The following is a 13,967-nucleotide window of genomic DNA, read 5'->3' as shown; positions in this document are numbered from 1 at the left end:
TAAGTTGATGGAGGGGCATAATTCTTTCTTGCTAATGGCCAGAATATATCACAAAGTGGAGTTTATGGACATAGCTGCTTTCGGAGAAGGAAATGAGATTACAAAATTGACGACCGCTATCATAAACATTTCATTCTTTTATATACACGAGAGGCAGCGGAATTTTCTTTTGTAGCGACACAGTGTTTTAATTCCTGCGACTTGAACATGACAGTGCATTAAAACGAACTTGAAACCGAACAAAGAGAGAACTATTCTTCCATGCGCGTGTTATGTCATGCATTATACTTTTTAGAGTTCATCTGTGATATGCTATGAAAATGTTATTTCTTAGAATCACGTAGACCTGTTCGAAACGACACCTGTCTGCAATTAATAGGTACTTATGCTCAAAGAATAGACTGTACTGAGAAATAGAATTACTCTGCAAAATATATAAACTTCTTCAGGCTGTAATTATGCGTCGCATAATTATTTCAAGTTATACGTTTGAAAAATGCGATGAAGTTTCTAGACTTCAGTGCGTTTATTGTTCATATTTTCAGGCCAATCTTATCCAAAGGGGAGGAGATACTGATTTTTTTCTAATTGATGCAAATTTTCAATTTTTTTTCTGTATGTAGCAATATTGTTGCTGCAACAACTTAAATTCGAGATTAATTTTGAAAAAAAAAATGGGGCCCAAAATTCTAAAAAGATACCAGGACAGTAATTCACTAAAATGGATAATGTTAGCCATTTTTAAAGATAAGTTAAATTTCCTAATAAATTTCCTATGACATTTTATTCCTTAAAGCATATTCTTTTAAAATGTGTGGAGCACAATTTTTACTTGTATATTGGCTTTTAAAATTTTAAGATAAACATTTATATATTAAGAATGAATTTTAGAGGTACTTATATGAACGCATATTTTTCAGTGCAACAATAACAAATTTCTATTCCAGAGAAAAAAATTTCTAGTAGCTAAAGAATGTGTGTACGGAAAATGCACGTAGCATCAGTAGTTTCGAAGATGTAGGCCTGTAACTTTTTGTATGGAATAAAGAAAAAAAACGAAACCTACTGGAAATTGTGATCACAGTTTAGTGTCATTTAAAAATTCTGTGCACCAGAGCTCTAAAAATAGCGTTAGAGCAGCTGACAAGGCCATAAATGCGCATTAAATTTTTATGTACTGTATTTTCACATATTAAAGACAATTTTAAAGTTTTTTTTTATTTAGGCCTATTGGTTTTTAACCTTATTTTACCATCTTTTCTCACTTAAGTGGCGTCGGTACCGTTATAGTATATATTTTCGATTGCAAGGTTTGAAACATCGAAACATTATCGTTTTATACCCATTACCGACACGCCTTATAATAATAATTTTAATAATTATTATTAATTAATTAATAGACAACGTGTTGGTAATTGAATCTACAGCATGTTGTTCCATTAGATTTGAGCAATGATTTGCGTAAAAGAGATTAAAGTGTCATATTTGGCTAATGTTTTTAAAATGCGAATACAATGTGATCTTAACTGGTTGGCTACAGAGGCACAACAAGCAAGTAATGTAAATGACTACCGTCATTTACTTTCTTGGGAAAAAAAGACCAAATTGAATTTGGTTATTATTATTATTATTATTATTATTATTATTATTATTATTATTATTTATTTATTTTTTTTTTAATTTTGGGAACAGGGACGTCGCACGGAAAAATGTGACACGTAAAGGACGGCACGGTCTCAAAAATTTGGGAACGCCTGAAATTGAGCCTTTGTAAGAATTTGCTTGGGAATTGTCATTTTAATGTCATAGTTTTCTGTTACTGAATACGTCTTGAATTTTAAATTTTTAAGGAAGTTTGTGTCAGTTATATCCTGCGATCTGAAATGAGAAAATGGTGGAACTAAATTGCAATAATGCGAAAATAGATGAGGACTTCATGCGATATCTTAGCCAAAGCCGTGACGATATGCAAATCATGGACCTTCGTAATGTGACACGAACCTAGCTATCTTTAACTACGAGCGAGCTTTGAAAGAATTCGTGTTATGATTGTAACACAATGGGATCGACTGACTTTGAGCATCTCGCAGAACACAAAGCCTCAGAGCACTTCTTATGCCATTAGAGCAGTCCAGGTAGTGCACTTTCCCAGGTAGATACCCCGATAACTCATGACTCAGCTCTGGTCCGTCAGTCATGCTCCCGAAACCAATCTTCTACCATCAATTACACTCCTTTAGCGGGAAGATTATCGGCTAATGGGTTTCTTTCTTAACGTTTTTTTTTCCTCTCCTCCGTCATTCCAAGTGGCATTATGGTTCGAGATGAATCAGAAGTAGTAGGTTTGCTCTTTCTTGACCTGCCTTTATCAAACAGGAAATTTAAAATTATTGTCACATCACTGCAATGGAACGTCTATTAGGTTGAATGTACAGCAGAATTCCAACTTCTGCGGCCTCGAAAAAAAGGCCTACAGTATGTTTATGCCTGAAGCAGGAGATAGGGATAACTTCTGGGTAACTGCGTGGTCTTGACCATTAGCCTGTCACGCAGGCAGTCCGGGTTCGAGTCCCGGTTGAACTTGTGATGTTTCCTTTGATAAATTCATAGTGACACGTGCCACAGTTACAAAGTTACAGTTGAGGTTTTCTCTGGATTCTCCCGTTTTCCTAATACAGACAGCATTTCTCTGTGAGGAGAAGATTGGTCTAGGGACATGGGGTTTGCCTGCGTCTTTAAATCAGCTTTTCAGTGTATTATGACGTAGGTTACTGTTAAAGAGTACAGTAAATAACTACAATTCAAAATGAATCGATTTGAGTAAAAATAACGCATATAACCCTAGGAGAGTTTAATAACGATAAAACATTAGCCGATAATATTTTCAGTATATTAATAATTAACACTACGTTTGGGCACCGTGAACAATCAGTGTGCGGCTAATAATAATAATAATAATAATAATAATAATAATAATAATAATAATAATAATAATAATAATAATATCACATTTTTAGGAAATTTGATTCGTACAATTAAATTGCACTTCCTACATAGGCTACTGTTACACGAAGACAGTCATTGATATCTACTTTCGATCGGAGGTCGATGATAGCGCTACACGTGGTCTTTGCAGACAGCAAAGAACAGGGAAGCTGTTTAGAAATTTCGATACGAAAAGGTTTCAAATGAAACAGTTAAAAAAAACTGTTCCAGCTTTTTTTACCCATCTCTAGAGATTCGGTAGTGTTATATATATCAGTCTGAACCCAATATGCTGTATTCCTTAACAAAAAAGTGTTTCAGAAAGGTAATCTACCCATCCCAAAGTTTGTTAGTCTAGTTTAGAGACACTTTTTCGTGTGTTATAATTCAATCACTTAATAAAGGCGTAAAGGTAGTCTGTCTTGTGCAAATCTATTCGACACGTCTTTAAATGGACTGCAGTAGCCTAAACAATGTAAACCTCCTGCAGCTTATAAAATAATTATTCTGAAGAGAACGGGCGAAACTCAAGAGTTAACATATACGCTAATCCCTGCGGTGGCTGAATGGTCAGGCCTCCGGCCTGTCATGCAAGCGGCCCGGATTCGAGTCCCGCCTGGTCTGGGATTTTTCATAGAAAAATCCGTACTGATACTTGTGACGGACAAGATCGCAGTTGAGGTTTTTGTCGGGTTTCTCCCGTTGTTCCCCATACGTCATTCCGTCACCATTTCTCCATTTCGTCATCTTCCCATAACATTCCCCGATCGCCGGCAGGCGACGCACGCAGGGGGCTGCCTAAGGACGAGGGGTTTGCCTGCTCAAAACCTGAGTACGCAGCTAACCTTAGTGTAGTCAGCCGGCGGTGTGGGTTTGGGAATGCGCCTAGCTTGAGGATTAGCGCAATAGATCGTAACAGGTCGCGTACTGGGCCATAGTTCTCCCCTCCCGTAAATTCCATTCCATAACTTATACGCTGACCCCGAGCTACACTCCGTTTCTGGAATCTGTAGAGTAAATCGACGCATTTTGGTGGAGCTTACGACAAGCGAATGGGCGGTGCCTAGCAATATGGAAGTGCATTGCTGGCTGCATCGATTCACGGCCGCTAAGGGATAAGATGGGCATGACAAAAGGTGATAGGTAGGGGTGGCATTTCAGACGTTTGTCTACAATCAATGCTTTCCCCCCAGAGCGGTCATTGGACTGGCTCCCTCCACTTACCACTTGTGCAAATGACTTATTTTAGTTCGTATACTCCACAGATTCCAGAAACGGAGTATACGCGCATTCCGAACCCATATCAGCAGACTGTAGTAAGGTTTGCTGAGTATCCAGGTTTCGAGCAAGCAACTCCGTTCGACTCTAGGCCTTAGAGCTCGCATCGAAAGCCGGCGGTCCGGGAATGCTATGAAATGGAGTTGGCATGATGTTGATACCTAACGTCGAGAAACGAGAGAACCTCGAGAAAATACCAACTGCGAACTTGTCCGCCAAAAGTGTCATTATGGATTTTTCAATGAATTATCACAGATCTGGCCCTGGCTCGAACAAGCTATTGACCTACATGACTTAGCTACCACAGAAGTCACCAGTTGTGTAAGTCTGGCACTTGTATCGTTAAAATTCTGTAAGCTCCTTTGAACATATTGAGTTGCAGGTTTGTGTTACTGCTGCAATTTCTCGTTGTATTATTTATCACCTGCAAACCCATCTATAACAAACCACTAAGGTGTGAAGTAAGTTGAATCGCATGAAAATGCGGTGCGAATAGTTAATTTTATTAACATTGTGATTCATACTTCTTGTAGTGAGGTTGAGACATTGTAATATGTTTATCAATGTTCACATTTGTAAATTTATACGATCGAAATTGTGGTAAGTTAAAAGAAACACGGAAGAAGTAACACATACATGGGTCATTCGAAAATTAGTGGTAGCACTTTAAAGAACAAAAACTTATTTATTTACACTTGATATAACGTAGTTATAATTATTAAAAGTTACCTCCTCCATTATCACGTAGGTAACCATTGCCATATCTTCACTTTGTTTTAAGCTTCTAAATGACTGCTCTGTAGCTGATAAATAGGCCGTCTATTTCTAAAACGTGGTTCCTTCATCTTAGGGTCTTAGTCGCAGGAACTCACAGCCGGAGAATACGGAGGATGCTCTAGAATTTCTCAGTTCACTTGACAGCGATCACTATCATGAAGCACAATGGGTTGTGTATTCAATCCATATTACCAATGGGCATTTCATAATCGATTGAAGAAGCTACAATTACCCGTCCATGAATGACACTCAGGACTTGTTTCATGCATCTAGAGACAAGTCACAGCGCATGTTAATCCCAGAAATTAGCTAGAAATTGTTTAAAGGAAACAGCTTTTCAACCTCATCTGAGATAGCAAGAAAAGAAATCATAATTATACAATGGTATTAGGTGATAATTCCTTCGTTCATTTATAGTGTTCTGCCCAACGGCAGGCCTTTCGCTGCAAATCCATCATTCTCCTATATTTCCTATTTTCCGTCTTCCTCTTAGTCTCTGCATATGATTCATGTATCTTATTATTGTCCTTTGTCTGACATCTTCTGCCCCGAACGTTTATCTCGTTCACCATTTCTTCCAGTCCATCCTTCAGTAGGCAGTTTCTTCTTAGCCAGTAAATGGACCAGCCAATTTCTTTTTCTCTTCCTGATCTGTTTCAGCATCATCCTTTCTCCACCCAATCTTTCTAGCACAGCTTCATTTCTTATTCTGTCTATCCATTTTACACGCTCCATTCTTCTTCATGTACATATTTCGAATGCTTCTAGTTGTTTTTCTTCACTTCGTCGGAATGTTAATGTTTCTGCCCCATACAATGCTACACTCCACACGGAGCATCTCACTAGTGTCTTTTTAGTTCTTTTTCCAGAGGTCCGCAGAGGATTCTTCCTTTTCTATTAAAAGCTTCTTTTGTCATTACCAGGGAACGGATTTATATGGACTAAAAATATATGAAATATGTAAATATATATGTAGTTATTTTTACCAAAATATGGAATTAAATATGGATTTTTACCAAAATATGGAATTAAATATGGACTTAAAATTATAAAAAAATGACTATGTACGTTAAATATTGGTACATTTTAATCAAACTAAACAAAAAATATAATGGACGTACCTTATCTTCCAATGTAGTTTCAACAAAACACAATTTTTATTGTCTGTTACCATAACAATAGGTTACAAACATTTCTTTCAAGTGCTGAAAAGTGAATCTTCTTCTATTGTCTCTGAGGATAGATTTATACTGACTAAAAGAGCGTTCGACGTCACAAGAAGTAACTGGTACATAATTCAATTTCACAATGTCTGCTGGGGATAAGTCCAAGTTAATCTTCACTGTTGATTCACCACTCATCACAGCAACAACCTTTTGTAGTTCTTCATATCCAGGGTTTTTTGAAAGTACAGTGTCCACCTTAGCTCTTACTGCATCTGCAACTTTACCTCTACCACGATTCAGTTGTTCCACAGTACTATTTATAATTTCAAAACTTTCAGATAGTGAAAGGTGCCTATTTTGGAGACTTTTGAGCGTTTTTATGATGCATGAAAATGTATGCTGAATGTGAGCTAAGTCATTCTTCACACTTATGTCACAGGTAACTGTTTTCGCAGTATCAATTGAGACTGCATCTTCAGAGTCCAATGCAAGGAGAACATTGTTAATAGAGTCTATATGTTCGGCATAATATTCAACTGCTTCTAGCCATGTACCCCATCTAGTTAAAATTGGCTTTGGTGGCAATGGAATTTCAGGGTACATTTCTTTCAACACGTTAACTCTACTGGGAGCTTTGAGAAATACTTTTTTCACTGATGAAATCAACAAATCTACTTTAGGGAAATTGTCTCTGACCACTTCTGCCACACGATGAAATGCATGCGCCACACAAGTAAAATGAGTCAATTTAGGATATACAACAGATAATGCTTGTCCAGCTTTGACCATATAAGGGGCAGCATCGCTAATAAAGAATAACACATTATCGTACATAATACCCTTTGGCCACAGGATACCCATAGCTTCGTTGAACAGTTTAACTATAGTTTTGTTATTGCACTTTTCTAGAACATCACAATGTAAAAGAATTCGTTCAGAATATTGTTCACTTAACAAACCGATAACTACATTACCAACAAGTCTACCTTCTTTGTCGGGAGTCTCATCAATGGAAACCCAAATTGAACTATCTTTAATTTCATCTCTTATCTTCTGTATTGTCTCATCGTAGATGGATGGAGCATACGTCTTCCTAAGTGTTGACTCATCCGGGATTGTATGTTGAGTATATTTTTCAAGGAATTCCCTGAAGACCTTATTCTTTAGTTTGTAGAGAGGAATATCAGCAGAGATGAGAGAACGGCACAGGTCGATGTTAAACTCAGATCTTACATTCGATGTTGTTGGTTGTGTTAAAAACAATTGTCTCTGCTTGGAATTTAGTTGTTTGTTGGCCTGATGTTTACTAGTTGTAATGTGTTGTTGCACCAGGAACTTTTGTGTAGATGATACTGCACACTGACACAAATTACAAAATAATATTTTATTGTCAGTTGATAAACCATCTTCTTTAAATTCTGAAATGTAACTTGTTAGTTTTGATTTTAAATTGACTGAATGACGTACTTTTGGCATATTTACCGTCTTTATAGTATGATTTACAAAACTGAACCTATGTGTACTCTGACTGGCATTTAACTGTTGAGCTGCACAACTGAAGTCTGTTAAAAATTTTAAATTAAATTAATACAGTTTTGTAACTTACTTTCCCATTGTTGATAGGACTGCTAATTTTCAAATAACTCTGATGTTAAAGGGATTACTGAACATGTGTTTAAATCTCTATTGTTGAAATGTATTTTTAAAAGTTAATGGAATTTTGTTTTGTTTTATTGTTAAACCTAATATAATATGGACTGTTTTATATGAAATATGGAAAATATATGGAAATTAACGAAAATATGTACTAAACTCTAAAATATGGAAAAATATGGAAAATAAAAGTAGGATTTTTCAACCCTACACATTGTGAAACATAAAGATAATGCAAAATATAAATTATATTAGCTTTATAAGTAAATATGTATTTACATATAAATCCTTTCCCTGGTCATTACTATCCTCCTTTTGACATCCTGGCAGCAGCTCATGTTACTACTTATAGTACACCCCAAGTATTTGTAGTTGTCCACTTGTTCTACTACCTCATTCAAAATTTGCAACTTTACCTTCCTTAGTTTTCTTCCGATAACCGTGGTCTTCGTCTTGTTTGCATTTATCTTCATCCCATACTGCTCACGACTATCATTTAACTCCAGTAGCATGTCCCTGTGTATCGTCTCCTCTGCTGCTAACAAGCCATTCATCAGCAAATCTTATGCATATTATTATTATTATTATTATTATTATTATTATTATTATATTATTGTTATATTATAGATTTATTAATTAGTCCTACAGAATAATATCTGTAATACTGACAATTAATATTTGAGGAGAAAAATTCGCTCCGGCGCCGGGGATCGAACCCGGGTCCTTGGTTCTATATACCAAGCGCTCTGACCACTGAGCTACGCCGAATCCAATCCACAGCACCGGATCAGGCCACAAAGGGAAACATTGAAGGAGGAGAGTTCGATCCGGTGCTGTGGATTGGATTCGGCGTAGCTCAGTGGTCAGAGCGCTTGGTACGTAGAACCAAGGACCCGGGTTCGATCCCCGGCGCCGGAGCGAATTTTTCTCCTTAAATATTAAATCTTATGCACTTTATTCTTCTTCCTCCTACTATCACTCCTCCCATATTCTGAAAACAGTTCTTCACAAAATCCTATAAGTGTTGAACAGGGTAGGTGATAAAGGGAATCCTTCTCGTACTCTTTTCTCTATTCCACTTCCCTTTGATATTTCTTCTCCTATCCTAACTTAGGCTCGTTGTTACATATACTATAAAGGTTACAGAACATCATTCTCTCTTCCCAATCCACACCAATTTTATTCGGAATCCCCATACGTTTATTCCAATCCACTCTTATAACATTTTATTAGGTAGGGCCTAGTGGTCAGAGGCTCACCACATTCTGTCTGAGGACAATTGCAAACCTCAATGCATTAATATGGTAAGATAAATTGCATCATTTGAAGTGTTCATTTTTCAGTGTACAGTAGGTTTATTGAAGGTAAAAATAATTAAAGGAATTCATTTCCATAATTGTTTCCCTATTATGTGAATTATTATAAAAGCTAAAGTTGCTTGGTTCGCTGTGTTCTTGCTTGCTAACCATGACGGCATGTGAAGTTAAGTAATGGGAGAAAAATAAGAAATGTCAATTAAATAATTATATCGATTAAGGTCTGAAAAAGTATTTTTGGATAGAGGTATGTTATATTCCCTAGGCTCATAACGCTGAGGGATATTTCACACTGAGGTGGCTAAAAACTTCATCTACTGCGTGAAACCAGTGTTCCTGCATCTTATTTTTAAGTATGCGAGAAAAGAGTTCAATTTCGAGAAAAGATAGAAATGGCCGATAAATTATTTCTCCCTGGAGTTTTCTCTTTTATAGCTACTTAAAAATAAGACGTAGGAACATTGGTTTCACTTTTCCTCTGAAAGAACTTCATTGTCCTCAAAATCTAACTCCCTCGATAGTTTTACACTTTAACATATAAAGTCAATCATGATAACCACTGGACCACCGGATACGATAATGAAACAGGTTTAAAAGTGATTTCACAGATTTGTGTTCGGTTGTGGAACAGACTGTAGCATCATATAGAGTCACGGGCAATTAGGATCCTTATACATACAGAGCACGACTGGATGGCTTTGTAACTCTAAACTGGCCGACCGTATTTTTTTTTTGCCTCCTTCTACTGTATGGAAATTGAACCTTCAGACCACTTCGCCTCCGTTTTGGAAAACGTTTAATCTAAACGATCTAGAAGTTGTTTATAAAGGACTTGCTGGAAATAGTGTGTGACATCTACAGACTTGTGATGTGGAAGACCGTGCCTTTTCTTAAGAGAAGGCAGTGCTGTTACATTAACTTTCATTGTGAGTTTTCATTCAGTCTGTTACACGCTGGCACACAGGGTTGTACAGAATTTCAATATTTTAGGGATGTCCATAAGTGATTGCAAGAAAGGCCCGGATTAGGGTTGCCACACAGTCTAGTATCGCTAATATCGCCTCATTACAGACAATGCGAAATAGTACCGGCACGGTCAATTGTTCCTAGCACCCTCAAAACTCAAGCTTCGTGATTGTATGTATTAGACTGTGGTTGCCAGACGTCAGTTTTTAAGACTCACCGTCCTCCTTTTCGACTTCAAAAGTGATGTCCTCCTAAATACTTAACCCGGACGTCTTTTGTCCTCCTTTTAAGTGAAACATAAGTTTTGAAAAATGAAATATAAGCGAAGAACGAAGATTAAGAAAGAAATGAAATGAGTAAACTTAACTGAAGCCTATATTTTAAACCTGTTTGGAATATATCTAATTGTTCATTAGATCATTATTGAGTAGGTATGTACGCGATGTCATTCCCCATACCAAGAGGAGCTGTTTGCCATACTTTAGTCTTTCCCCAGGTGCTCGATATATCGAAAGAGTTGTCAACTTGCCATGCTCATATACAGTGCGTTCGCTTCCACCTGCGGCCGGCCAGCAAGCGCGGAGCATTAGTTAGCGACGTGTATCAATCCTCAAGCTTATCCTACTCATTTATTGTTATCACTTGAGTACTAACCTTGTTACAAAAGATGCTGAAAATGGTGTCCATCTGCATTAATGCATTCTTGACATCTTCTGATAAAACTTCCATTCACACGCTGAAGTTCTTCTTCAAGCGTACAAGCGTAAACTGACTGCTCACGGAAACCATCACGCGTTGAGGCGTTTTTTTAGCGCTTCAGTAAAGCAAACTGATTGTTGAAACAGAACGCAATTAGGTCATCTGACTGCAAAATGATGGACAGCTGTTGAGTGATTCTTAAGCACGGGTGGCAGCACGTTGGTAGGCTATATTATTGCTGCTCCGCGTGCTTGCTGTTCATCGCCCGGCCGCAGGGGGAAGCGAACGCACTGTATAATGATATTGCAACAATGAAACTAAGCAACTATTTGTACTGTCTATTGTAATTGCGGCTTTCCCTGTTATAAACAAATAAATAAGTAAATATATAAATAAATAAATTGGCCTGTGTGTTAATATCAAATATTTTACAATATTTGTAATGTATAAACCAATAGGATAAACGCTGAACAAAAAAGCAGTTCCAGTCTTATTCTTTAATGAAGTTACTTCTACTCGACTACAGTGAGTCTACTTTCCTTTCCCTATCCGTAAGTATGGGTACAGTGAAATCAGAACCACAGACCTGTACAAATTTTGCGGATAACAATGCTGAAAGGTGTACTATTGTGCGTCAATGTGCAAACAATTCTTAGACGACAAAGGGATTCTGTGTCGCTAGTGTAAGGCATAGGCTAACGCTTTAGGCGACGCGGCTAGGAGGATGTGGGATGATAATGATGATAATAATAATAATAATAATAATAATAATAATAATAATAATAATAATAATAATTACAGTAAAAATTATTTTATGCTTTTGACACTTGTGCGCTTTTCCTACTTATTCGTTTTTTTCTGAAGTCCCGGCAAAATTCCTGTACTTTCCATGTTAATTCTATTTCGGTTATGTTTTCGTTTATGCGTTTTTAAAGTTACACGATAGGATTGTAAGCTTCAAGAGATACGAAACATCATACGTTCTAAATTAATTTTGCCCGAAGTTAGGTTTGTTGTGAAAACATAAGAACGCAAAAATACAGCACGTGTTCATTGTAAAAATGCGGTCCATTTCGAAATTCATAGAAATTCGACGCTGTCCAGCTTTCCTCCAATAACGCTGTTACTGCTTCAGAAACAATGAAATGTTTCGTAACATACCACGATACAACTGAACAAATTATGGAACAGTTTTCACAGTTTGAGGGCAAGGATTATTGCTTAGGAGCAAGCAGTCCGAAATAACTGACTTGTTTGTGTGAAATAATCACTTGCCATTAAATAAAGATCACACTGGAAGAACAAGATAAGCCAGTATCGTAGAATTTTCTGGATTGGCGTTTGAATTGTACAGTAATATATCAGCTAGCTTTGGCTCTAAGCAGCTATTTCCTAAAACCTTACATTCTTCAAGAATTTGTTATAAATATCTATTCCACGTCTCTGGAACTCTCTCCCTGACCATGTCAGAGACTGTTGGAAAATATCAAAATTCAAATTTAAATTAAAACATTACATTCTAGTTCATGGAATTGCTTTTTGAACATCTGTCAGGTTGCGCAACTTCGGCTTAACCCATGACATATAATAAATATTGTAACTATGCTTTTGCAAAATTGACAATTAATATGTAATGTATTTATTATTATTATTATTATTATTATTATTATTATTATTATTATTATTAGTAGTAGTAGTAGTAGTAGTAGTAGTAGTGGTAGTAGTATTGTCAGTTATCAGTTATCACTATCATCATTGCTATCTCTGTTTTTCTTTTTTTTTTTTCTCTCTTATTAGCTCGATGAGAGCTCTATAGTGTTCTTTTGACCCTGTTGACCCTCTATAGGCCTTTAATTTAATTTGTATTATTTTCATCAGCGTCAGTATTTCTTTTTTATATGTATATGTGGTATCTGGTGGGATGGAAGAGAAGACCTTATGTTCTTAATCCTGTTAGATTAAATAAATAAATATATAGGCCCTAAATAAATTTGAGTATTGTATTATAGATTCAAAGATGGCTTAACTTTGAAGTTATAAATTTCTCTTGTGAAAATTTTGCAAACATTTCAATTGCTTGACTTAACTCGTTCTCCCCATATAGTCTTCAAATGCTGTTTCAGATGTTATTAAATGTAATTGAAGTTGTACATTTTCTCACTTATGCGTTTTTCTTCAGACACTATAGAAACGTAGGCCTATAAATGAAGTTTTACTGTAACAATAATAATAATAATAATAATAATAATAATAATAATAATAATAATAATAATAATAATAGTAATAATAATAATGACTGATAAATAAATTTCGAATTGTTTCACCAACAGCTAAAGTTTTTCATTTTTGTCCCCACCCCACGCTTGTCCAAGTAACGCATGCGGCAGCGTGAGCTCGTATATACGCTACGTTCCCAGGTATGGCGGATATTTTGCACACCAAGTCGTGTAGCGGGGGGGTGGGCCGTCTGAACAGCCGATGCGAGACGGGTGTGGTGGCCCGATGGGGAACGCCCGCCTGCGCTTTGGCGACTTATAATCGCTACATCAAATTGAATTATATCCGAAAAGAAAATTAAACTTCGAAGTAAGGCGCCATAAATGTAGACAGTTGGATTTGTTGCTCTTGAACCATACGTGGGTTCCAGCAACGCTCTGACACTGACGTCTCAAAAGACAGTTGAGTACCTCACTGCGCTGCTTCTTGTGAGATCTTCGCACTGATTTATATCATGGCTTGTCTCCCACCTGTCAGGAGTGTAAGCGAAGATGTTAGTTAGAGGATAAGTGCATAAGTCACAAATATAAGTACCGGAATAGTGAATTTGATTAATTAATTTTGTAATCACAATGAAAACACACACCTTACAGGAAAGAGAGGTACAGGAAGGAAACTATAAAATATAAATATCCAAATAGAGGCGGGATAGTGATGGGATCCCATAAAGAAGATATCCCATAAAGTATTGTCGTAATACAATACAAAATGAACATCCTTCCTGCGTATCAGATTATACGTGAAGTCAATGTCCTAAAGACTGAACGCTGTTATCTTCTTTTTGACGTTTGTGTTGGCTTCACACCTTACAGAAATGTACTTTATGTAAATGTTTGCTGTATCAGATTTA

The 13,967-nt window shown here is 36.6% G+C and overlaps 1 protein-coding gene and 1 non-coding gene across 2 annotated transcripts in view; one reads left to right on the top strand and one right to left on the bottom strand.

The window, feature by feature from the left end:
- The window catches only part of LOC138701876 (meteorin-like protein), a 476,089-nt gene that overhangs the window by 156,513 nt on the left and 305,609 nt on the right, over positions 1-13,967 (top strand). The window lies entirely within an intron of this gene.
- On the bottom strand, positions 8,555-8,627 carry TRNAY-AUA (transfer RNA tyrosine (anticodon AUA)). The gene has a single exon. It is a non-coding gene; the product is annotated as a tRNA-Tyr (tRNA).

Source organism: Periplaneta americana, chromosome 6 (assembly GCF_040183065.1).
Source record: "Periplaneta americana isolate PAMFEO1 chromosome 6, P.americana_PAMFEO1_priV1, whole genome shotgun sequence".
Classification (NCBI taxonomy): domain Eukaryota; kingdom Metazoa; phylum Arthropoda; class Insecta; order Blattodea; family Blattidae; genus Periplaneta; species Periplaneta americana.
The sequence above is the reverse complement of the archived record's forward strand: the minus strand, read 5'-3'. Positions and strand labels throughout refer to the sequence as shown.